The following is a 27,151-nucleotide window of genomic DNA, read 5'->3' as shown; positions in this document are numbered from 1 at the left end:
AACATTTTGGGAGGGCTGGACAAGCAGGCTGTAGCCAGAAACAATTCCAGCTCCCAGAATGATTTCATCTCTGATAGGACTGAGGGAAACTACATCCCCCCTGGTCCATGGCCAAGCCTACCTCCCTGGCCAGCAAAGTAGAGACCTCGGGCCACGCCTCCCACCCCACTATCTGTGTCCAAATCCAGGTGTCCCGCAAGTTGCATCTGATTGGTGGAACCCATCTTTCCTTCCCCACCTATAAAGGAGGGAGGGGAAGTTATTTTTTTTCTCTTCCAGTGTCTATGGTAAAGGCAGCTTCTCTAAGATGTCTGGGATGGAGGTTGACCAAGCTGGCTCACAGCATCTTCTACATCTACCCAGCTGAGTCTCTACACTGGGCCTTCTGGTCTCTACAGGGGTAAGGACCTCTCCTGTTTGGCAGCCAGGTTGTGGGCCAGGCTTGCTTCTGGGGAAAACAGGTGCCTCTATAGTGAGGTGTGTTCAGCTCAACTGTTCTTATGTTTTTCCATTTCCCTGCCCAGGGAACTTTTGTACCTACGCTCTTCCGCATGGAATCTTTTGCTGGTGTGTTGGAAGCATTGTGTCCAAATCTTCTCTCCATCAGCTCAGAACTAACTATGAGGTAAATGTTGTTCCAAAACTCCCATAGCTCTTTATAATGCCACTCCTAATTTCCACTCCACTAAAGTGCATGCATCTTCACCTTTATAATTATTCTTTTAGAGTAATTATTTTTCAGGGATTCTTCTCAATACATATTTGTAGATTAAAAATAATTTTTGTTCTCAAGGAGCTTTCACTGTCATTTTTATAACATTAAAAATACTCTAATTTGTATCTATACTGGGGCCCCGAAACCTCAGCTCTCCTGTCCTTTGTGAGGGCAGTGAGTAATAGTGGGTGATTTTGGGACCAAGGAGTAGGTTCGACAATGACTGGCCTGGAGAATGGCACTGTGGGGATGGCGGGGGTGGTGGTGGTGGCAGGATGCACCTTTCTTACCATGGACGTGCCAGGTGAGGCCCAGCCTCCTGCAGGAGGTCTGAGGCCTTGTCTGTCCTGTAACCCACACTGAAGGCGGAAGCTCCGCTCACAGGTGGGAGGAGAGAGCATGTGACAATTAGAACTAAAGAGGCTGGATTTCTTTCTGTTGTGGCCTCTTCATTGCTGTGTGACCACAGACCAGTACTTGCTTTCTCTAGGAAGGATATTACTTAGAGTGAAGATAGGTCTTACTTTTGGAGTAGTGGGACTGGGAAAGAGGTTGCATAAAAGGAAGCAGGAAGCAGGATTGGTGGCACGGGGAAGTTCCCTCTGGATTGCTTCCAGAAGAAGTCCCTGAGACAGCAGGGATGAGCAGCCTGGCACGCTACAGCCGCACTCTATCCTACCCTGCCCCTTGCCACCATCCAGATACTCAGAAACATGTCCAGAGTCCTGAGCCCCAGGATGGAGTGAAGCCAAGGATGGGCTATGGGCCTGCCAGTAACTCACACACCAATCTTCTGAAGCTTTCTCTCTTTGCCCCCTGCAGCTTCCCAGTGGCCTGAACTACACTTTATTTCTTATATTAGTGACAGATAGTTTGACCCATTATTATTATTACCTTCAATGGATACAGAAAATTTCATTTCCTCATGTCTTGTTGGGATGAAACCCTTTTCCTAAATCCATGTTCTCTTTAAAGCAGTTTCCCAGGGTCCTTGACATGCCACATGTTCAGTTATTTGCACGTGCATACACGCACACACACACACATTTGTATGTGTGTATGTGTGTATATATTTATTTCTTCCTGGGTTCCCATTTGCCAGAAAAACAAGGCATTCTGCTGATGCTTCAAACCAGCTAGGAAGTCTCTTCAGAGAAGAACATGATCAAGATCAGACTCTTTTCCAAAGATACAATTAATTCCAACCAACACATTAAGATTCTGAAGTTAAGACCACACTGTGAAATGTGAATCGATGTGACGTTGTCAAACAAAATGACCCGTGGGCCTGGGAGGTTGGTGTTTGTCGGAAAAGGCCCAAGTGTGCATCTTAATCTTGATTTCCTTTGGGAAAATTTCCTCCATTGTGTTCCTGACCCTGATTATGTTCTTGTGCAATCAAAATAGCTCTAGTCCCCAGGGCTGGACAGTTCTTTTTTCTTTCTTTCTTTATTTACATGGGACAAACTGTTGTTGTTGTGTTGCTTTTGTCAGTGACAACTGTTGGGTTTGGGGGCTATAAGTACATGTGTATGTGCAGAGTCCCACACTAATAGGAAGAAATGGATTGGATTTAAAATCCTCCTTGGTGTATACATTATTCAGGGCATAGTGGCCTTAAAAAAACCAAAGTTCAGCATTCAGAGTTTGACCTCAAAATGGCACGAACAATCCAGTAGGTAAGCACAGATTTCTTCATTTATATCCATAATCTCCGGATATTATGAAGCCTTTAGCCTTAAGAAAATTTCAGCTGGATTTATATTTAACACTACGCTTATCTTTTATTTGGCTTTAAATGTATAGTAGGGACTGTATAAGCCAGGTAATAACAGAGGCTCTGAATTCCAATATAGAGTCTGTCTTTCACTGTCCATAAAATGATTTGGAAACTTCTCTGCTGTATATTGTCATAGCCATTTTTGGGGATTTTGAACCACAACATAGTTTTTAAAGTATCCATCCATCTCCATATGTGGACTTCACTCAGACTCTCCCTAAGCTCTCTTTCAATTTCTTTAGCTATGTACTTCAGTGAACTGCAGACAAACAGATAATTTTCCTGGTGGTGCTAAGGCTGTAATAGACTTTACTTCATTGCCAGTGCCCTTCAGATATGCTTCCTACAAAACTCCTCAGCAGAACAAATATAGTTACTGAATTTGGTTACTGGTACACAATGAAGTAATAGCTAAATAACACAGTTACGTGGTTATAATATAGTTAAATCATGCAGCAAGTTGCACACAATAGAAAATGCAGTTAGGCAGAGAGAATGAAATTAAGGGTTAGAGGTAAAAGAGAGGATGTATCTTTAGATGTGATTTGAAATGAAAAGCAGAGACCCTGGGAAGGACATACAAAGATGCCACGGGATGATGCCTGAGGAAGCCGCTTCTCTTAACAACTAAGGCAAGACTAGGTAGGATACTGGGAAGGGCAAATCGGGTTGGCTGTGTATCCCGCCCTTCACCCCTTCTTTTCCCTCTGCATGGTCACTCTAATTTAGTCCTATTACCTCTTCCTCTTCCCTGGCCATTTCAATTGTTAAATAGCTGATCCTCCGGTTTGCTTCTGATTTATCCCCCAAAGCACAGCCAAACCAGTTGTCCTTTACCACTGCTCTGGTTATATCATTCTTTTCCAAGTCCTTCAAGGCTCCTTATTACTCACTGAGGTAGAGTAAGTACCACTTTCTTAGCCTGGGGCTCACAGCCTTGACATGCTCTTTGTTCTAGCCTTGCTACTCAAAGAGTGGACCAGCACATCAGCATTGCCTGGGAACTTGCCGGAGATGCAGAATCTCAGCCCTGCCTCTGGCCCATTGAATAGGACCTTGCATTTTAGCAAGGTCCCCATGCAATTCACATCACAGAGATGGAGAAGCATTGCTCTCGCCAGACTAAATCCTCACACATATACCCCCTACTTCCTAGTTCTGGCTTGTGTCTGTGCGGTTACATCTACGTTTACTCCATCTTTGCCTTTATGGTAGGATCCCTTTATGGTCATCTGAAATGTTACCTTCCCCCAGAACCTCCCCCCATTATCTCATAGCCAGGAAGCCCAGACTTCAGGATGCCTGCCAAGCCCTTTATAAATCAAACTGCCCCCAATTAAGGAATAGTTTATACCCCTTGACCTGGCCCTTTTGGCCATAGAGGATTGGTCTATGGTTGAGTAATCAACACTAGAGCTGTTTATCTAGTGGCTGGCCTGTGATCCAGAATGTGGCCATGTGAAATATGAGTGGGGAACAATAAAATTTGCACTCTACCTTTTAGAATTTAAATAAGGCAGTCAGCAGTGATGGCTGAAACTGAACCGGCAGAGAGTCAAGGTTATGAGAGGTCATGTGCAAGCTACAGTTAAAAGGAAACAGCAACTTCGAGTAAGCCAAGTCAGTGGGGACAGAAAGATGGAGCAAACAGGCAGGTGTTGTCAAGATGCCATGAGAGAAAGAGAAAAATGGAGAGAAGGAGGAATTTCTAGACCTGGTCAAGTTCATGAGAACTTTCCTCTACTGGGTCATATGTTCTTTTTTTTTTTTTCCTATTTTTTTATTAAATCATAAACACATAGATCATGTATACGTTAATGCATTAATAGGGTACAAGGTGCTGATACCATATAGAATTTGGAATGCTTACGTCGCACTAGTTAATATATCCTTCACCTCATTTACTTAATTATTATGTCAAGACATTTATACTCTATACTTAATAGATCCAACATGTACCCTTGCAATATGCACCATAGGTGTGGTCCCACCATTCCCCCTGGGTCATATGTTCTTATAACAACATCTTCTGATCCTCGTTACTGGAGAAAATTTGCCTAAGTTTCCGTTCCCATTTCAATAAGATTGTGTTCTCTTGTTCTGAGCATCTAGCAAGGTGCATGCTTAAAAAATAATGGTAGGATTGAAACAACTTGAATTCTAGGGAAGTTAAAGCATTGTAGTGAAGAGATCTTGGGAGGAAAGGGATAGGACTTACCTTTATTAATAAGGGCAACTGAACTGTAGAGTGGTCAGCATGGAGTTGAAATCTCTGGTGCATTGTACCAATCAACCCAAAGAGCCACAAGCCAGTGTGTATTTTTAATACAAGCTGTTCAGTGTCATAGCAGCAAAATTAATAATTCCTATCTCTCATTTGATGCTATATCATCAGTAAAATGATTTCTTGTAGTTAGTTGAAGGGTCCAAACACAGGTTTCCAGTTGGTCAACAATCTTCCTTCTTAACCTTTAATCTGCTCCAGGTTTTTTCTACAGATTAAAGGACAAGGATGTTCTGAGAATGATGGGTCTCTGCAGATTGAGGGAAGCAGCTTCATTGCTACTGTTTGGAGGGTTGTCACCCACTGAAGGTCAGTTTGTGAATGTGTGGACATGTAGACATGGCAGTATATTCAAGGGACCTGGGTTCACAAAGAGAAATTGTTCTGTGTAGGCATGTTTTTCTCTCAGCATGGGTTATTGAGCCGAATCTAAAGAGCGTCATGATGGTTGTTTGGAGGGAAGGCAGAGAGAGGGCCCTAATTTTTCAAGTATGTGGGGATTTCTTTCCCCTGTCTTAACTCCCTGTTGGAGAACATTGCCCTCCCAATCTGGAGGTTTCATCTGCTTTTAAGCTAGAAGCTTCTTTAATGGCTTTGTGACTCACAGGCCCTGTGTGATGGTTGCTTTTTCTGTGTATAGAACTATAATCCTTCTCAATTATCAAAGACATAAATTACTATTATTTCCTTACCAGATCGAACATCTCGCTTAAATATGTGAAAGAAAAATTGTTGGTTGTCTGGTGAATTTTCCTCTTGGAAAAACTGCCTATTCTTAATCTACAAGTTCAATGAAAGTTCAAAAGTTTATCAGTGCAAACTCTATATTCTAATAATTCATCAACCAGCTTCTACAACTACATCAGGAGACTCTAGGTTGAGACTTTTTTTTTGTCTCCTTTCCTATGTAAAAGTAATCAAACAGCATGTTTCCTGGGCATATCACAAATACCTATTGATCATAATGAGAGCACAGATGGTATGAGAGAGCTTGGCTGACACACAGGCCCTGATGTCAATCACAGGAACAAATTGATTTTGACTGCCTGGCCACAATTCTTCTACCCCAGCAGATTTCCATTCAGTGCTGCTGTTTGGAGAATTTTGAGCAAAAAGCATTTCTGAAGGAGTGTCATAGTCCAAAGTTATTGTGGAGGTAAACTTGATTACTGTGAAAATGGTGATTTTAATATACTTCATACTTACCTTTACCACAAGAAGGTTAATATCTTTCTCTGGTGTTGAAAGAGCTCTCATCAATTTAAAATTTATCCTGATTTATGTCTGCTAATTAGGAAAAAGGAAAATACTGATTTGCAATTTTCTATGACAATATGAAGTACATTACTGCTTTTCTTCAACTGGGATTTGTTTTCTCACTCATTTTTTTAAATGAATAATTTTCATTGAAATTGTTAAAGCACTGACACTTATACCATCAATCTTGGGTGTAGATATGTATCCTGGAGAATGATGTAGAAAGAGAGAGGGGTCAATACTCCCAAAAGCTATTGTGAATGTTAATATTCTCTGTGAAGCCAGATCAGAAAGGACTTTGACACTATCCATTCTGTCCATTGCTTTACTGCTCTCATACATCCAGGCTGTGGGCACAAGTCCCATAAGGGAAGGATCTGACTTCCTCAGGGAAGGAGTGTGGAATGTGAATGAAGAGTGGCCTGGGGACCAGCTTGTTTTGCCCTTACCCCAATCCCTGGCCCCAGACTGGCATGTTTCCCACCTGGTTCCTCTCCCTTGTCATTTAGACATCCTACACCTTCCCACCTATCCTCACTTAGTGATGGTGGGAGGGGAGCTAGATGACAATGCTTTCATGTGACTTGTCTTTGAATATCTATGTAAGCCTGCTTTACAGCCATTGTTGAGAATACCAAAACTGGGGATTTCACTCATTTTGCTCCGTAGACTGATCTAACCCAACTAGATGCTTCTTCTCATGGATTCAAGTTAAGAGACACACAATCTGTGACCAGATAATGTTGGTGCTTGAAATCAACAGCTAGGCAGGCCTGAGGCAGCCATTGTCCTCCATTTGTGTGCTGAGGAGTCCACTGAGAGAGCTTAGCAGTGGAGACAAGCAAGAGATCAAAGCTGGCAAAGAGATGAGAGATCTTTGGCCCCTGCCAGGAGCTGAGAGTAATCCTGGCTCTGGGGTTTGGTGAGGCCTGGTGAGGCTTCCTATGACCTAGCTCCCCTCCCTCTTTTCCTGTCATGCTCTATGCCTGCCTGTGGTGCTTCTGAATAGGTCCTTGTTTTTCTTAAACTGGCTCAGGTAAGTTTCTGTTCTTCACAACCAAATATCCTTTGACTTGAGTCTCCTGCTAGAAAGATTCAGATGGGGAGTTTCAGTTCCTTCATTTACCTAGTCCAGTGCCTGGGGACTCTAGGATGTCACGGTGCTTTCTCTCATCTAGCTGACTCCAGTCCCTCAAGAGAGACTCTTTGAGTGTTTGAGTCTGTCACTTTTAAAGTCCTCCACACATCCTCTGATGGTCACCCTGATCTCCAGCACTGACCATTCCCTTAAACCATTCTGCTTTATTCATTGTTCCCTGAGGTAGGTTGATGTTTGAAACACCTTTTTTTTGCATTTTTTTTTCCCTTTGAGAAATGGAGTCTAATTCCCATTCCCTTGAATGTAGGCTGGCCTTCTTGATATGCCTGAACACTAGAATGTGGTAGATGTGATGTTTGGGTCTTCCCAGGTTAGGTCATAGGAAACCTCACAACTTCTGCCTATGCCCCTCTGGATACACCCTCAGAACCCTAAGCTTCCTTGTAAGAAATCCTACTACTCTGAGGCTGCCATCCTGTGAGAGGCCCAAGACGTGGTGGGGAGATGAGAGAGAGAGAGAGAGACAGGCCACAGATTCCAATCACGAAACTTACAAGTTCCAACAAACTTTTAACCCATCTTGGAAATGGACTGTGGTCCCAGTTGATACAATAGATTACAGATAAATCACCCAGCTGAGCCCTTCCTGAATGACTGAGACACAAAAATTGTGAGCAAAAGAAAAGATTTATTTTAAATCACTAAGTTTTGAGGTAGTTTGTTACGTAGCTAGATAACCAGAATATTCCTAGTCATCTCAGGGGTATTGCCACCTGCTTGCCTTCCCTTGTGCCATTCTCAAGGCTAAGGAAACCTTCTTCCTTCTTCTCCATCTATATATCCCTTGGAGATCAGAGCAAGAATCTCCCTTTCTGAGAGGCCTTCTCTGATCACTCATCTCTTCTATAGCACGTTTAGTCAAAGCCACTCTTGGAACCTGTGGCTTATGCAATCCTGGCTGCCTCTTTGGTGTGTTTTATACTGTCATGTCCTAACTCCTCAAGGGCAGACCCCATTCCTTGCTCCTCTTTTTTTTTTTTTTTAAATCCCTCTGTGCCTTGGCTGAGCTTTGGCAGAGCCTTGGACAGAAAGGATTCCATATATATTGAGTTTCTTAAATGCTTTTGTCTTGAGGCTAAATACCCCTAATCACTTTAAGCCAAATTTATGTTGGTACTATTCAAAGGTTTGTTTGTTCAACTATACATTTTCACTTAGGTACTTAGATTAAATTAGGTGTTTATATTGAAGTACTCTATTTTATTCTTAGATTATGTGTAGACTTTAAACTGTTGGGGTGGTTGAGGAAAAATCCCAAGGAGCACGGAAATACCCACGTGGTATAAATAATGGGCAGAATCAAGTGACATACTGTAAGTTTGTTTGCTTGTCAACACATGCCAGTATCAATTATGGGAGGTCAGGGTCAAATTCTACATTTATAGTTTTACTCTAACTCGGATGAGTGAATGCCTTTTGATCATTTTACCTTTTTCTAAGACCTGTTTTGTTTGGACTCCTCTCAGCCTACCAAAATGAACTTCCCCATGTTCTCAGGACATTTTTTCATTTTCATTTCCAAGTACCCTTTGGTTTCTCTTTTCAGACACAACATTCTTCTTTGGGGTGTTCAGAAAACTCATTAGCATCCAACCTCCTCAATTAGGCAGAGTAAACATGTATTACTCAGAATTGCCCTGCACCAAAGTATAAACAGAGTTTAAGCAAAATGTTGGCCCAGCATCCAAGGATTTCACCACTTGAGTTTACTTCCCTTCTATCAAATTCAGATCACATCTTTCTGTCGTTTTCTCTTATCATTGATTAAACTCTTATCTTCAATTCTTACAGGATCACTGTTTCCTTTTCTGCATATATCCATTTGTTCTTTTATTCCTGATGAGTACTTACCTATTATTGTATGTGTACCATTCATTTGTGAAGTCATCTGCTTGCGGATTTCCCATTTTCCTTAATGAAACAATCACAAAATCAGGAATATGATAGCAGGAGAACTGAGATGCAGAAATCTTTTATAATGGTGCAAAAGAAAGAGAAAGGACACTTTAAAAATGTTCTGCTTCTTAACAAATTCTGTTAAAAAAAAGCTATAAAGTTATTGCACTCCTCCCTAGAAATTACAACTTTATAAATTCTAACTTTTTCCTGATAAAAGAAACATTTACTGCATTCTATTCATGTTCATAGGTCGTGACTAAGATAAATAGATTTTAGAGAAACGCTGATGTGGGTGTGCGCCAAGTGGGAGGAATTTCATGTTCCAGTCTCCCTGCTGAACACCTAGAATGTTAGAGACTTTGTGAAGTTCACGCTTGACTCCTTTTCAAGGAGAATGAGACTGAGGTCATAGCGTGATAAATCTCTGACACGGCAGTGTGAAGGAACACGGATCTGAAGAGAGGGGAGCAAAACAAGCTGAAGTGAGAAGTTCAAATGCATGAGGGTATTTTTACAAGTAAGAGGCAATTGAGGGGCATGAGGGTGACTTTTCTAGAGGAGGTGGCTAATAAGCAACTCTGCAGACAGGAATACTTTCTCTTTCTCCCCGGTTGTCAGCTGTACCTCCACACACACACACGTGCATGCGAGCACATGCATACACACAGAGCTTATTTATACTTATACCCAATCTGTTGGAAAGTCTTTACTCTTCTTCATCAGAATGCTGGATTGTGACATAGTCTTCAGTTCCTTAGTAACAAACCATCCTGTCACCCTTGTGAAATTCTGGTCAGCTGAGAAGAAAAGGGGATGCTGAACTGTGATGCAGAAAACCTTACTTTAATCACAAATGTGTAGGAATAAGTATCAGAAAGACAGGTCAAGAAAGCTGCATTTGAACAAGTGTTTTTGATTAAGGTTTATGTGGGCACAGAAGTCACCTTTAAGTTCCTTTTTATTGAATAATTTCCCTTTGATCCTTGAGTAACTAAAAGAAACACCAGCACTTGACATTAACCTGGGACTGCCAGCCCCATGGTAGGACTCCTTCCCTGATGACAGTTGGGCTGGCCTGACAGCGCCTGGCCCAGCACGGCCTTCGCACCTTCCTCCTTATTTCCCAGCTGGGCCTTTCCCTCCTCATCTGGTTGGGGATGGAGGGCAGTCGGCTGAAGCATGCATTCATTCTATGTGAACTTTATCTTTTCTTGTGATCCACTTAAAGAGGACAGTCAGGAAAAGCTGTGACACTGTGAGAAGCTGTAGATTATCTCAAGACTTGTGGCCTACGAAAGGGCGGAGATCCCCAGTGGGGATGCTGAGAATTCCAGCTCATCATCCGTCTGTGTTCTGTTTGTTAGAAAGGATGCAGAATTTTTTTTTTTTTTAACATTTTTGGCTTTTTAGACAGAGCCAAATCATTGAAATGAGAACAAAATTAAAAGAGAGAAATGCAGAATTCTTTTAAGAAAGGCAGACGTATAAAGAGAGAGAAACCTAAGATAGAAAAGATTATTGAAACAACTCTGAGCACTTTTTAAAAAAAAGTATCAGGGCAATTTACCTGAATTCCCAGTCTCCCTATTTAAATATCTGATCAGTCATTCAGTGCTGATACAGACACAATGTTTGAAGGCCACTTTGTAATGGTTTACCCTGTTTCCGATTATTTGCAATCCAGGGGGAAAATGTGCATTCTGTGCAAAAGCAAATAGAAAACACATCTGAGCACAAATGAAAAGAATGATGACCACGCTCACGCTCTGTGCCCGTTACCGGGTCCCCCAGGCTCTCGTTCTGTTTGTCTTGGCGCTTTTTCTTTAGCTGCCTTTGGTTTGACTGGGTGGGGAAAAACAAGGACCACCCCCCCCCAAAAAAAACGCTGGGCAGAGAATGAGGTCAGGGGAAAGGGACAACATGAGAAGATGTGGCATCCTTCAAGGGCTTGGTGCTTCAGACTTCATCGCAGGGGAAGCTGCTGGGAGGCTCCTCCGCTCTAACGGACATCTCTGCTGAGTGTGTGTCAGGGGGTGTCTGGTGGGAGGGGAGTCCTGTTCTCATCTTGGTCTCTGGCAGGATCCTACTCAGTGGGTAATGAAAAATGGCATTTGTGCAAAATGGAGAGAAAAAGCATTGTTTCTCTAGCACATTATACTTTGTACTGCTCAGGGAACTACATTTCATATCCTTTGAAAAGAGTTATCTATGTAACTGACTATGCATGGCAGAAAAGTTGCAATGTGTCTTTAAAAGAGATGTTTCCACACTGAAAAAAAAAAACAAAAACAACAACCGTCTGTCTCTCCTACTCCCCACTGACAGAATAGCTCGTGTTTATAAACAAATCCACTCAAACCCTTAATGGTCACCTAGAATAAACATCTGACATACACTAGCTTTCAGGCTCTCCTATGTTTAGGCATGAATTGTTCATTTCTGTGCCTTTTGTATCCAGCCTGAAGGAAAGACAAATGATCCAAGGGATGATTTACATTATCAATGGAGGCAGAGGTTATGCCTGTGTTTATCTGATCTTCTTTTATTGTATAACAAACAGTGAGATAACCAGCATGGTGCACAATGCCCATTCAATTTGAACCACCCACCCCATTTCCATGTTGACTTTAATTTTAAAACATATTAAAAAAACAGGCCCTTGTGTAGTAATACAAGGCTTCTTTGGTTCAGGCAGGCATGTGCGAAAGGGATGGGATTCTCATTTAGGCTGTGTTGAGGCTTCTTCCCATTCACCCTTTCCAGAAAGCCTGCAAGGACATTGCAATCGGGTCTTTCCTTAACTATGATAAGAGAATTGATGCTCCATGTTATGAAAATCACGTGGCTATCCACCTCTGGTTGGCCTTGCCTTCTTAGCAGAGCACTGGAAACTTGGAACAAATTCACCTAGCATCAGAGAAGACCACCAGGAATAGGCATGAGCTTGGGCGACAGGTAAGCTTGTTTTTCCCTTGAGAAAAATCTTATTGTCCCATGAACTATCAGTCTTGCCTGGAAGAGAATTTTATGAAGCCAACCAGAGGCCTTCAGGACCTGTACCCATTTGAACACAATACCCCAAGATTGAATTCACCACGCATCCCCGTTGGTAATGAACTACTCATTCTCACGTAGCAGAGACTGATCTCTGAAGCAGGGGAAGAGATCAAGAACTTTTTAGCTGTCTGGGATCTGTCTAGTGCTGGATGTACCTATCTTCAAAGTTGTCCTAACCCCACTACAGAAGATCCCTGTGAGAATTGTGGAGATGGGGTGGTGGTAGAAGTGGCGCTGGTGCAAGATGAGGCTGTGGAGATGGAGTGGCGGTAGTTGGTGGGAGGTAAGCTGGCCTCATATATCTGGTCCCATACCCTTCTCTGAATTGGCTCAAAGAACGTGGGGGAAAGTTTCAGTTCTGGGTCAGATGAAAGAAAAACACTCCACCTGTTTGCTCTGATTAACTGCAACTATAAAATCCGGACAGAATGTATGGGGACTGCAAAAGGTAAATATTAATAGTACCAAGTAAACTTAGGGAAAAGACCAGAGTCTGGTGAATTTACTGTTGCTCTCTCTGAGCTCTCCCATCTTGAATACAGTGTGGCCTGAAAGCCAGAATTGGGCACTAGGGAGCAGAGAAAGCTCCAAGAGAAGCTGGTTGGAGGGGTAGGAAAGGAAACTCCTAACTCTCAGGAAGAATGAAAAGTCCATTATTTCTTTTTTATTTTCTCTGTTCCCTCACATGCCAGTCCCCAGGCAATCTCTTAATGGCAGCGATGGGAACAAAGGAGGCAACCAAGAGCAAGTAAACGAAGTCGAAAACAGAGAAATAATAGAGGGAAGAAAAGAACCCAAAAGTTGGTTCTTTGCAAAGATCATTAAAAACTGTTGGGCTTCTAGTAAAAGGGATGGGAAAGAGAGAAGAGAGAGAAGACTATTACTGATACCAAGAATGAAAGAGAAACTACTGCTATAGATCTCACTGACAATTAAAAAAAAAAAATCAGGGAATACTATAAGCAACTCTATGCACATAAATTCAACAACTGAGAAGAACTGTATCAATTCCTCAAAGTCCAAACTATCAAAACTCTCAAGATAAAATAGATAACCTAAATAGTTCTATAGCTATTTGAAAGATTGAATCTGTAGCTAAAATTCTGCTGGAAAATACACACTGTATGCTTGTAGCAAAACATGTACCCCATAAATATACACAAATACTATGTACCCTTAATAATCAAAAATTTAAAAAATTCTACTGAAAAATAAATATCCAGGATTCATAGAACTTAACTGGTTAATTCTTTCAACACTTAAAGAAGAAATTAGACCAACCTTATGTAATCGCTCCCAGAAAATGGAACAGGACAGAACACTCCACTATTTGTTCGAATTGTTTCTTCTTTCTAGCATTATTAAATGTTTTAAGTATGCATTTAATGCTACAAATTTTCCCCTAAACACTGCTTTACTTGCATCTGCATCTTACAAATATAGATACAAAAAAGGATAATTCAAATAAATACAAAGATAATATATGCACAGATATAAAGGTAACAAAAAAGAAAACTATAAATCAATATCCCTCATTAACATGAGCACAAAAACTCTTCAACAAAGTATTAGCAAGTCAAATATGGCAATATATAAAAAGAATTATCATACTATGACTAAGTGTAATTCACTATATCAACAGTCTAAAGAACTCAACTCACACATTCATTTCAGAAGAAGTATGGGACAAAATTCAACACCTGTTCATAATAAAAGATCTTAGCAAATTAGTAATTGAAGGGAACTTTTTCAAACTAATATATACCATCTCTAAAAAAATCTCATAGTAAACATCATACTTCATGGTAAAAGATTATATACTTTGCTTTTAAGATAGGAACCAAGACAATAATCTCCACTCTTACTATTTCTGCTCAACATTGTGCTGGGAGTACAACTGAACACATAAAGACAAAAAGATATGAATCACATAGATTGGAAAGGAAACAATAAAAAATGTCTGTTCACCCATGATATGTATATCTATGAAGATAATTCCAAGGAATTTATAAAAAAAACCTCCTAGAACCAATAGAGGAGTTTACCATGGAATATTATGCAGCCTTAAAGAAAGATGGAGACTTTACCTCTTTCATGTTTACATGGATGGAGCTGGAACATATTCTTCTTAGTAAAGTATCTCAAGAATGGAAGAAAAAGTGTCCAATGTACTCAGCCCTACTATGAAACTAATTTGTGGCTTTCATATGAAAGCTATAACCCAGTTACAACCTAAGAATAGGGGGAAGGGGGAGAAGGAGGGAGGGGGGGAGGATGGGCGGAGGAAGGGTGATTGGTGGGATTACACCTGTGGTGCATCTTACAAGGGTGCATGTGAAACTTACTAAATGTAGAATATAAATGTCTTAACACAATAACTAAGAAAATGCCAGGAAGGCTATGTTAACCAGTGTGATGAAAATGTGTCAAACGGCCTATAAAACCAGTGTATGATGCCCCATGATCGCATTAATGTACACAGCTATGATTTAATAAAAAATAAAAAAATAGGTGAGTTTAACAAGATTGTAGGGTACAAGATAAACACGTATAATTTTGCAATTTAATATATAATTCAAAAGTAATTTTAAAAATAATGTATAATAGCTCTGAAAAAGGAGATATTTGGTTATAAATACAACAAAACATGAACAGGATCCACTTGCTAAAAACTACAAAAATAGTGATAAAAGAATAACAAAGATCTAAATAAATGCAGGGACATGTCCTGTTCAAGGACTGAAAAACTCAATTTTATAAAAAGATCAATCAACCTAAAATTAATATACATATTTGACACAATTTCAATCAAACTCCCAGTTGGAATTTTTCCAAAATTTATACGGGGTTATCCTTTCTCTCTTGTGCATTCTTGCCCCCCACCCCCGTTCAAGATCAGTAGACCAGATATTCACAGGTCTATTCTGGGTTCTTTCTTCTGTTCCAATGATCCATTTGTGCCAGTACCACATTGTTTTAATTAATTACTATAGCTTTATAATATATTTTGAAATCAGGACGTATATCTCCAGCTTCGTACTTCTTTCTCAAGATTGATCTGGGTCTTTGGTGGTTCCATATGAATTTTAAAATTGTTTTTACTACTTTTAAAAAATGCCATTTAAGATTTTGATATGGATTATACTGAATCTTAGGTCATTTTGGATAATGTGAACATTTTAACAATATTAAGTCTTCCAATTTATAAACATGGGGTGTTTTTCTTTCTTTTCCTTTTCCTTTTTTTTATTTTTTTTTATTTTTTTTGCAGTTTTTGGCTGGGGCTGGGTTTGAACCCACCACCTCCGGCATATAGGGCCAGCTTCCTACTCCTTTGAGCCACAGATGCTGCCCACATGGGGTGTTTTTCTGTTTACAAGGTATGACAATTAAGTTCACAAACTCATCCTAGAAAAAGTGCTACATACCTCATTGCTGAATACCACTACAATCATCTTTGAAGTGCTCTCTGGGGAGACTATGCAGTGACACCAGTGCCTAGTCTACCCTTCAAAGCAATTTTGGAACTCTTTCTGGAATTGTCCTCAGAGTTATTGTCATATGACCCTTGATGTCCTGAATGTCTTCAAAATGTCTTCCTCTCAATATTTCATTTATCTTCAGGTAAAAAAAAAAAATATCTCTAGGGGCCAGATAAGGTGAATAGGATGGTTGTTCCAATATAGTTATTTGTTTACTGACTAAAAACTCTCTCATAGTGCTCTGGGAGCTGCTATGTTGTCCTAATAAAAGAGCCATAAGTTATTGGAGAAATGTTCCAGTTGTTTTGTCTAACTTTTTCATGCAGTATTTCAGCAATTTCAAATAGTAAACCTGGTCAACTATTTGTTCACTTGGTACAAATTCATAATGAATAAACCCTCTGGTATCCAAAATGTTTAGCAACAGAACTTCTTTTGGTCATGGAGAATTGGCTGACTTCCATTGTGCACTTCGATGCTTTGTTTCAGAATTGTTTGGGGACATCCATATTTTATCACCAGTGATAATATGACACAAAACATCATCTTGCCTCTCCCAAAGATCTTGGCAAATTCAATTCTCCTTTGCTTTTATTCATCAGTGAGCTCCTTTGGGACTATTTTTGCACACACTTGTCTCATGCAAAGATTTTCAGTTAAGATTTTCCTAACTGTTTCTCTGGGACATTGGTATTTGTGATGAATTTTTGGATAGGACATCAAAAAAAAAAACAAAACCCAAAACACAACAAAGGCAAAAATATACAAGTGTGATATATTCAATTACATCAAATTAAATTTAATTACATCAAATTAAAAAGACCCTGTATAGCAAAAAAAAAAAAAAAAATCAATACAATGGGAGAAAATATTTGTAAGCCATATCTGATAATGGGTTAATATCTAAAGTGCATACAGAAATCATGCAACTGAGTTCTTTAGCCAAAAAAAGAAAAAAAAAATTAAAAAAAAATGGTCAGAGGTTTTATATACACATTTTCCCAAAGAACACATGCAGAGATACCTGCCCTCTCATGCTCACTGCAGCCTTATCACAATAGCCCAGATATGGAATCAACCACATCTAAATTCCATCAATGGATGAATAGATAAAGAAATGTAGTATTTCTAGACAATGAAATACCTACCATTCAGCCTTACAAAAGAAGAAAGTCCTGTCATATGGTGACAACAGGGATGAACCTGGAGGACTTTATCCCAAGTGAAAGAGACTATCCACAGAAGGACAAATCCTGTAAAATTCCATGTATATGAGGTATCTGAAATAGTTAAACTCATACAATAGAGAGTAGGATGGTAGTTGCCAGGGGTGTGGGGAAGGGGAAATGGGGGGTTGCTTTTTGATGAGTATGAAGTTTTGGTTATGCAAACAATTAAGTTCTAGAGACCACTGTACGACATTGTGCCTACAGTTAATGACACTGCAATGTGCATTTAAATCCTTAAGGTGGAAGATCTTATGTTGTGTTCTTTCACATAAAAACAAAATCTGTTATAAACACTAAAAGATAAAAAGTAAGGACATAAAAATCTTCTGTGGAAAAGCAAAGCAATTTTGAAACAGAATAAGGTTGGAGGAATCCCACTACCCAACAACAAGATTTACTATAAAGCTATGTAATCAAGACAAGTATGATACGTGTCTTGTCAATGAGATGGACACATAGATCGAACAGAACAGAGTCTAGAAATAAACCCCAAAACATATGGCCAATTGGTTTTTGACAAAGGTGCAAAAAGTTCAATGGAGAAAAGATAATTCTCGACAACAAATGGTAATTCAATTATTGAAAATCTGGATGCAAGGCTGGAGGCAGTGGCTCACACCCATAAACCTAGTACTCTGGGAGGCCGAGGTGGGTGGATTGCTTGAGCTCAGGAGTTTGAAACCAACCTGAGCAAGAGTGAGCCTCCATCTCTACTAAAAACAGAAGTGTTGTGGTGCATGCCTGTAGTCTCAAGCTACTTGGGAGGCTGAGGCAAGAGGGTCTGTTAAACCCAAGAGTTTGAGGTTGCTGTAAGCTATGAAGATGCCACAGCACTCTACCCTGAGTGACAGAGTGAGACTCCATCTCAAAAAAAGAAAAGAAAAGGAGGGGTAGTGCCTGTGTCTCAAAGGAGTAAGGGGCCGGCCCCAGATGCCAGAGGTGGTGGGTTCAAACCCAGCCCTGGCCAAAAAAAAAAAAAAAAAAAAGATATAAAAAAGGAAAGGAAAGAAAATCTGTATGCAAAAAAAAAAAAAAAAAGAACCTTGACCTAAAGCTCATTAATAGAAAAAATAAAATAGATCATAGATTTGAATGTATTATGTAAAACTACATACCTTTTAGAAGAAAACTTAGGGAAAAGATCCATATGGTCTGTTGTTATGTGAAGAGTTTTTACACATGCCACCAAAGACAGGATGCATTAAGAGACTTTGATAAATGGCCTTTGTCCAAATTAAAAATTTTTACTCTGTGAAAGATGCTACTAGGAGAAGGAAAAGTCAATACACACACTTGGAAAATATCTTTTCAAGTTACTTCCCTGACCAAGGACTTACATCCAAAATATATAAAGAACTTTTAAAACTGAACAGGAAGAAAACAAATAACCCATGAAAAAAACGGGCAAAACTTTTGAACGCATCACCAAAGAGTACAGAAGGATGGAAAATAAGCACAGAAATAGATGCTCAGTACCATTAGCCATAAGGGAAATGCGAGTCACAACCACAATTGGCTACCTCAACACGTCTAATAGAATGGCTAAAGTAAAAGAAAAATGCTCAGAACACGAAGTGCCAGCCAGGATGCCAAGCAAAGGAAACAGTCACTGCAGGTGGGCATGCAAAATGGAGCAACCACCTTGGAAAACAGTTTGGCAGTTTCTTATAAGGCTAAACATACATGTACCATATGACCCAGCAGTCGCACTTCTGGGTGTTTACCCTAGAGAAATGAAAACCTAACATTTGTATAAAAGCCTATACATGAATCTTTTTAGCAGCTTTCTTCATAATTGCTCAAACCTGGAAATAACCCAAATGTATCTTCAATGGGTGAATGGGTAAACAAACTGTGGTGCATCCATACATTGGAATATTTACCCAGCAATAAAAAACGACAACTTGAATGAATCTCGGAGGCCTTTGAAAGGCATTCTAGGCCAGGAGCGGTGTCTCACACCTGTAATCTCAGCACTTTGGGAGGCCAATGTGGGAGGGTCAGTTGAGGTCAGGCGTTCCAGACCAGCATGAGCAATTCAACAAGATCTTGTCTCTACAAAATGTAGAAAAATTAACAGCTGAATAAAGAGGTGTGTGCCTGTGTTCCCAGGCTGAGGCAGAAGGATTGCTTGAGGCTCAGGAGTTAAAGGCTGCAGTGATCTACGATCAAGCTACTAGTCTGGGCAGTACAGTGAGAGCCTCAGAAAACAAACAAACAACAACCCCACCCAGGTATTCTGAGTAAAAGAATCTAATCTCAAAAGATTATATCCTGTACTGTTCAACTTATATGGCAGTCCCCAAAACACAAAAATACAGTCATAGAGACCAACGGGAAACCCTGAGGGAATGTTTTTTGTGCAGTGGAATTGTGTATCCTGTTTGTGGTGCTGGTCATATGCATCTATATAGGATCTATCTATTCATAGACATACACGCGGACAGACGCAAAGTCAATTTTACTGTGTAATGATTTAAAAAATAATAATCTAGGGCTCACACCTGTGAGGTCTTCCCTCGGTGTCCTCCCCAGCCCCCAGCCATTCTTTTAGCAGCCCAGGCCTTCCCCTTTCTCCCTGCCTGAGGTCAGCCTTCCGTGCCATCCTGTTTCCCTCCCTGTCTTGTCATGGCCCGTGCCCTGGCCCCTTGGGCAGGCCCTGCCTGGGCCTGTGGCTTTGGTCTACACTCTTCTTAGAAGTCAAGAGCAACCATCACAATCCACCAGCCAGTTTCCTCAACAAACAAGCAAGCTACAACCCAAACCGGAAGCCCGTCTTGCTTTCTCTTTGTCTCTCCCCTTTCCCTGCAGTTTGTCAGTGAGTAGTGCCAGTTCTGCTTTCAGAATAGACCCCGACCTGTCACTGCGGCCACCTGCGGCCATGCCATCTCTATCTTCCGCCTCGCTACCCTGCCAGCTTCCCACTGGGTCTTTCTGCTTCCACTTCTTCCCCACTGTTGCCCGTTCCCCAGACAGCAAACAGAGTGTTCCCGCCAAAACAGAAACCGTGTCACTTCTCCAGCACGGTCCTCCCAAATCCTCCCAGTGCATTTAGGATGAGAGCTGAGCGCTGTACTCGGCCTGGCCCTTCCTGGACGAGCTCCGGCCTCCTCCTTCCTCCTATACTGTGCTCTGGCCACTCGGAGCTTTGCTCCTGCCGGGATATGTCCCACCGCTTCCCACTTCAGGACTAGTTTTTCTGTCTGGAACTGGCTTTGCCCAGAAATCTGCCTGGTCGCTGCTTGAGATAGGTTCAAGACTCGGCCCTAACATCACTTCCTCTGAGAGAGCTTCTCTGCCTATTTGTTTTAGGCTTGCCAAGCCTTTCAGTGTCTCTCCACCCCTTTAACTTGATGTATTTTCTCTCAGCACTTAACCACCCTGTACAAGGCTTTATCACAGACGCTGGCTTGCCATGACGGCACTGAATCCAGACTACCCAGCAAGGTCTGGTTCTTGCCCACCTCCCTGATGTCATTGCCCTCTACTCTGGAGGGACAGTGTCACTCTGCTGCGTCCCTCCTGCACACGCCCTTCCATCTCCCTGGAATGCTCTTCCTCCACAGCTTTCTGGCACCCTCTCGGTACATGTGTCCCTTAATCAGAGACCTTCCTTGACTACTGAGCGCTTCCCACTCTGCATTCCTCTTACCTGTTTTATCTTCACAGCATTTATAACTCCTGGTTTGGGTTCTATGTTTGTCTGTTACGTGTTGCCTGTCTCTCTTTTCTAGGACCTAAGCCTGGGAGAGCAGAGTTCACTATGGTCTCTCCTTGGGAGTCACAGCTCCACTCACACCCATGTCTGTCTGAGGATGGCTGGGGACCAGGACGCGCTGGGACTGTCCAGAGGTCTGGGGACCCCTGGCAACAGGACTGTTGTTCCACGTCCATCTTTCTAATCTCCGAGTAAGCTCCATATAAGCCCCGACCGAGAGACAGTGCCCAGCGCATAGTGGGTGCCCAGGAATATTTATAAAATGAATACACGAAATTAAATATTTATAAAATGAATACACGAAATTAAATATTTATAAAATGAATACACGAAATTAAATATCAAAATTTTTGATACTTAAAAAGATGTTCCAGTTGTTAGGGGGAGCTTTCCATGTTTTAAACCCCAAATACAGAGTAACTGGTATGAATTGTCAGTGCAGAGGGCCTTATTTAAAGGCTATTTCTTTTTTTTTTAATTTAGCATCCAATTTTATTACATTCGGCCCAACTCTAACAGCCAATATTTAAGATTCACAACTCAGCTTGGAGCAAAGCTCAAGGTTGTTCCATTCCCCACCCCGGAGGTTATGCTGGTTCTACTTATCCCACCATGGGTTCTAAGCCAGCTCAGTCAGACCTAAGAGTCCTTTCTCACCCAGCTTTGCTGGTCGGCGGCTCCCTCTTTAGCAGCTGTGGTCAGAGGCTGTCTGTGCTGGGTACAGAAATTGCCACAACACTGGTCACAGGCCACCTGAAGCACCTCTTTTTCCTTAACATCCCTCCTTTGAGCTCTGGTGTGTGAGAAATCTTCTTTTTCTTCTTCCCAGGATGATGGAATATTTGTAGTCTCTAACCATGTGATCATCAACCACCACATCTGGTATCTCTCCCCTCCTTTTTTTTTTTTTTTTTAAAGAGATGGGGCTTACAAAGTGGGACCTAAACATCCTTCTTGAATGCAAAGGACATCTGTGTGAAGCACGTGTTAAATGATCTTTACAGAAATCTTGTTTACATGCATCACATTTTAGTGGAAGAAAATCTAGCTGCTTGCAAGTTTTTTTCTGAACAATGCTTGCCCCAGTCAGGAAACTCCATTATGAAAGCACTGTTCCAAACCCAGATGGCAGAGTTATGTATCACCTGGCTTTTTTGGGGGACTAGGGCAGCTTCAGTGGCAAGCAGAAGGTGGTGGAGATGGGACAGTGGGTGCCCCTCTCCATGGGCAACAGCACAGGGACCCAAGCAGCATCTGAGGCTGACCACATCCCCTGCACAGGAGAGGCTGAGGCTATTTCTACCTGGTAAACATTTCTCTGGCTTTCTATGGTTCTTGGGATCATGTATTGTGCTTTAGTGAGGCCTCGACCCTTCTTCAGCCCCCTGTCACTTGCACTGGGCCTCAGCCCCCACACAATTCTTCTCTCAATTTCTATGCGGGCATTCCCTCCACACCCAGAGCCTCTGCCTGTACTGTTTCCTGCCAGGGCCACACTCTGGGGCCCTCCCTCCTGTAGTTAGCTCTTCCCCACCCCTCCCATCTCAGCTCAAACTTCAGCAATTTCAGGGAAAGTCAGGCCCCATGACATGCCCTCCAGTCACCAGGTGCCTCTCCTGCACACTGAGGATCACAGCTGGGATGGTCATGTGTTTATGTGACACACAACAATGTATTTGTATGATGATTTACTTAATGCTCCTGGGAGGAAGGAACTCTGGCTGCCTTTGTTCCACCATTAAATTCCCTGGACCCCAGTACTACCTGGAACAGAATAGACCTCTAATAAATATTTGTGGGATGGAAATACTAAATAATTCATCAATGATGCAAAAGCTACTACCTTTTTGTATAGCCTGCATTTTAAGATAAAAGTTGCTGTCAAAACAAAAGTCAAAGTAACACATGAAGTACTGTTAGAAGAGGAAAGACTTGGTGGTGTAGAGGGCGGGACATGGGGCTGGTGGGTTTCTAGGGGCGGAAAAGGGAGGTGGACTTCACAAGTGCTGAGACCCGTCCCTCTGGCTGTAGCAGGCTTCCTCGTTGTTTGAAGGTACAACGGGGCCAAACTTTCAAGCCAGGAACACAGCTGGTTGCTTAGATTTTCTTTTTTAACGGACTTTATGTGGAATTTTCTTTGTGTCTTTCCACTAAAACTCAAAGGGTAAGAATAAGAATAGAAGAGAGCATTGATATCAGTTTGACATCAGGTAAGCTTTGAGCAGGCAGCTGGGTCCCTCTGTGAGCTGCCTGGCCTTGTGCGTGTGTGGGGGCAGAAGGGGACTCCAGAGGTCGAGGCACCTCTCCTTATTGGGGACGGCATGGAGGTCAGTCAGCCCTCAGCTAGGGGAAGAGAGGCAGCATCTACCTGGTGACCTTTACCATGACCTTCCACCTAGACAGCCCTCAGAGTTTATACCCATGCTTTCTGCTAATTGAAGCTGCAATCTCCTTTCTTACCTAACCTTTGCTAAAAAGACCAAGTCAGTGTTTGCCAAGCACGCTGCTCATTGAAATCTCATGGGGAGACATCAAAATACTGATGCTGAGGACCTAACTCATACCAGTTAAATTAGATTATCTAAGGTGGGGCCCAGGTATCATTATATTTTTAAAGCTCCTAGGTAATTCTGAGCACAGCCGCCTTCAGACGTGTATAGCAATCGGTGAATTTCCTTTTTCTGTCTTTTCTGCTGTTCATTCCATCTCCTCAGCCCTCTCAGATAGGCTAAATGAGCATGACACATGTGGCAGGCAGACTTCTGAGATAGCCACCAATGACCCTGCGTCCTGGCATTCCTGCCCCTGTGGGAACCCAGCCCCTGGACTTGGACTCCGGTCAGCTTAACCATCCAGAGGAAAATGGCCAATACAGTTGGAAGAGTGGGAATGGCAAATTGCATAATCTAAACAATGAATGATCAATTTGTAATTATCAACAGCCTTTGCCACTGCAGGTCTCACCCCTCAACTTTAACCTGCCCCGGTGGGGATGACTGAGGGCTTTCCATGAGCGTCCTGCCTAGAAGCTTCCTTCAAGTCTTCCGGTTCTGCCCTCCTCCTCATCTTCTCTGCGCCTTGGCTGCCTGCCTGACCAGGGAGCTGGCATCTCAGCCTCCGCCTCTCTCAGCTGGAGCCAGTCCTCTCCGAGTAGAGCCAGTCAGAACAGTATTCTCCGCAGTGTGGCACAGATGTTGTTTATCTAGATCATTGTTATGTTCATTACCATAGTGTGAACTCGTGTGCCATGGGCAAGATCTTGTCGGGAGCCCTGGCTCTGATGGCAGAATCCTCTGGCACAGCCAGTGTGCCCTCCCTGAGAGGGGACATCAAACAAGCCTCACCGACCACTCTTGGCATTTCTTTAGCGAAACTTGGATTGCCAGGCAATCGGTGCCTGCTCCTGTAAGCCTCCCTCCAGCATCACGGGAGCTGCTCCCGGGATTCTGTTCCATGTCCCCAGTCCCTCCAACCCCAGAGGGGCCAGCAGCCCTTTTGTTGGTTTGGCTCTCCACTTAGATCACTGAAGCGATTTCAGATCCAACTGGGCAACACTCAGCATTTCATTTACGTCTTGGCAAGGTTACCATGTTATTACTTAACTGTGCTGCTGCTACTCAATAAGTGGGAACTGATTGAAATAACCACAGGAGTTGCTGGATTCCCCTAATTTTAGCACAGAGTTAAAGCTCACTCCCACAGTTGAAAGTTAAAATAGGCTGCCAGCCCACAGAAATGCCCACCCACCACACCTAATTGTCACCCCATGGATGCCTGTCATGAAAGGAAAATATGGGAGGCTGGAGAGAACGTTCTCAGACGCAAGGCTCTTCTCCTCGGCAGACGCTGGAGGTCATTCTGGCCGGGCCCGATTTCTATAAGACCCCAAGCCTGTGGGGAATTACTTGGTGGCTTTAGATATTTCTGTTTCCTTCACTGCTTTGTGTACCAGGCTCTCCACATGGAGCATACACAGCAGAGCCACTGCAGAGAACAGAAACTTCTGTTGGGGTGCCTGTTGAAATGACTCATTCTTGCAGTCCAGATGTGGTGAGAGCAAAGGCCATGAGCAATCCATGTAATTCGGGAAGCAGAAAAATAAGACAATCCAAACTGACTTGCTTTCTCTTTGTTCCGTGGCACTCAACCACGACTCAAATGCCACAACTGGAGGAAAAATTTGGAGTAAATAGCTTCTTGTATCACCCCCTCATCCCGATATTTTGTTTGCTTCTTACTCTTAAAACCTATGTACTGCTCAATGTATTTTGAAGACTTCTGTGAGACGTTGTTTCTCAGGGAGTGCCCGCTGCTTTTTGTGTCTTTTCACTGTGTAGTTTCTTGTTACCCTGTACCTACTTTAAGTCATAATCTGCCCTTCATGTCTTAGCATGGCCTAGTCTATTAGACTGTCAAGGGCGAGGGAGGGGAATGGAATTGGGGGATTAGAGAAAGTAAAAAGCTTTGTCTGAGAGGAGTTCCCCAGAGTCATGCCCACCTCCATGCTCACCCCGTCCCGGGCCTCATGGCCTCACAGCTGGACTGCACAGGGCCTCCTGACCCTGCTTTTGCCATGTTAAGGGATAATGAAAGGCGTCTCTTCCCGTGCTTCTTTCTGTCCTCCCCCAAATATCCAGTCACTTAGGATGAAGTCCACATCCCAAGGCTTTCCTGCGGTGCTCTCGCTTGCTCCTAGTGACACACCCGCCTTGGGGGCATTGGCCCTCCATGAACACGTCTTTGTAGTCAGACTTGCCATCTCCTTAAGCACACCTGTTCGGACTTACCTCAGTCAACTTGTACTCCTCAAAAGCCTCATCTTCCCTCCTTCTCTCCACCTTCTGAGTCACATCCAGCCTTCCTACCTAAGGCTCATCTCATGGTCCTGCTCCTATAAGGGGCCTTTCCAAATTTTTTCTAAATACCCAAAATATAGCATACTGTCTACTTTTTTTTTTGAGATAAAGTCTCCCTCTGTCAACCAGACTAGAGTGCAGTGGTGTGATCATGGGTCACTGGACACTCAAACTTCTAGGGTCCAGTCATCTTCACAATTAACTGTGCCCACCAGTGTGTGTCATCACACAAGTAATTTTTCTACTTTTAGTCAAGATTGGAGTCTCACTATGTTGTTCAGGCTAGTCTTGAACTCCTGGCTTCCAGCAATCCTCCCACCCCAGCCTCCCAAAGTGCTAGGATTATAGGCCTGAGGCACCACACCCCAGCCACTTTTGCATTTCTACAAGTACATTTTGTGCAATCATCATGCAGGCAATTTTCTTTTCATCTAGACCCCTTGAGAGTCCTTCCTTCTATAACTATTTGCTAATTGCTTATTTTTTTTAGGATCAGTATTTCAAGCACCCAAAATGTGTACTAGAATATGGATCCAAGAAAGGACAACGGAAAAAAAAAAAAAAAAAGAATGCACAATTTTGTCTACAACTATGATGGTTTCAAGGTTCTCTGGCTGCTTTCTAAAATCTAGCAAAATCTCCATTTTGGGAATTCCTATGTGACAAAGTTCCACTGCCATGGTGTTGGGACTACTGGCTCATAGAGTTATAGTTCTTGCCTTCCATCAAGGTAAGAAAGAGACTTGGGTTGGTTCATTTTCTTTTTTTTTTAGCTGCAAGAAAATCAAGTCCATGACCACACTTACTCTCACATTTACCGAAACGGGCCAATCTCAGAACTAAACGATGAAAATGAAAATTAATCAGGGACTCCCATGGGCCTCACATATGGCAGTTTTGAATTTGTTATTCTTTTTTTTTTTTTACTATCCTAATTGTTTTTCTTACTCATTTTCTTTGGTTGAATACACAACTGTAAAAAAATGAGGGGAGTGGTGGTGATGGAAATGAATAAATGCATGGAAACAGTGAGACATCTATAGAAACACAATTAGGAAGGAAGGAAACAAAAGCTATTTCAGCATTGCTGTGCGGGGCCGGCAGACCTCTCCTCATAGGTAACAGGTGCTTCCTTGGCTCACACGGAAAACAGGCGCTGGTCCTCTTGTGCTGCTAAGGTAAGTTACATCTGGCACACCACCATCATGCTCTGATCCACCTTCCAACCCTTCCCAGAACAGAGAAAAATGTCAAGTAAATGGGAAAAAGAGCCCGAGAGGAGGTTTTGTGCCTTTTCTTAATTCATGGGGATTTAAAGTAAAAACTCTTTTTGACATTATAAAGTAGAGTTATGTCTCCTTTATTGAATTTTCATGGAAAAGCCAACTAGAAAACAAGCAACCCGATAGAATAGCAGAACATCATTTACCTTGGTGGACTGTAACCACTTTAACACGTAGAAACCTTTTCTCTTCACACTATTTAAGAAATTGCATTAAGCATGACTCAAGTCAGATTTTAAAAACTTATCTGATGCCTCTCATTAAGAATTGAAAACTCTATAAAACTCTTGCTCCAGGAAACTGTGTTCTGACATTTTAATAGTATTGCCTTAGCAAAGAGCAGAGAAAACCATGAACTGAGATTCACAGAAAGTAAATCAAGAATCCATCCAAAATGGAGTGCCTCTTTCTGAGTGATGGGGTAGTTTTCAT

The 27,151-nt window shown here is 42.1% G+C and overlaps 1 pseudogene; it reads left to right on the top strand.

Moving 5' to 3' along the window:
* The first annotated feature begins 934 nt into the window (after positions 1-934).
* LOC128591262 (uncharacterized protein C5orf64-like) lies at positions 935-26,099 on the top strand (annotated as a pseudogene).
* Positions 26,100-27,151: the final 1,052 nt, after the last annotated feature.

Source organism: Nycticebus coucang, chromosome 1 (genome assembly GCF_027406575.1).
Source record: "Nycticebus coucang isolate mNycCou1 chromosome 1, mNycCou1.pri, whole genome shotgun sequence".
NCBI classification, from domain to species: Eukaryota; Metazoa; Chordata; class Mammalia; order Primates; family Lorisidae; genus Nycticebus; species Nycticebus coucang.
This window is presented reverse-complemented; position numbering and strand designations above follow the sequence as displayed.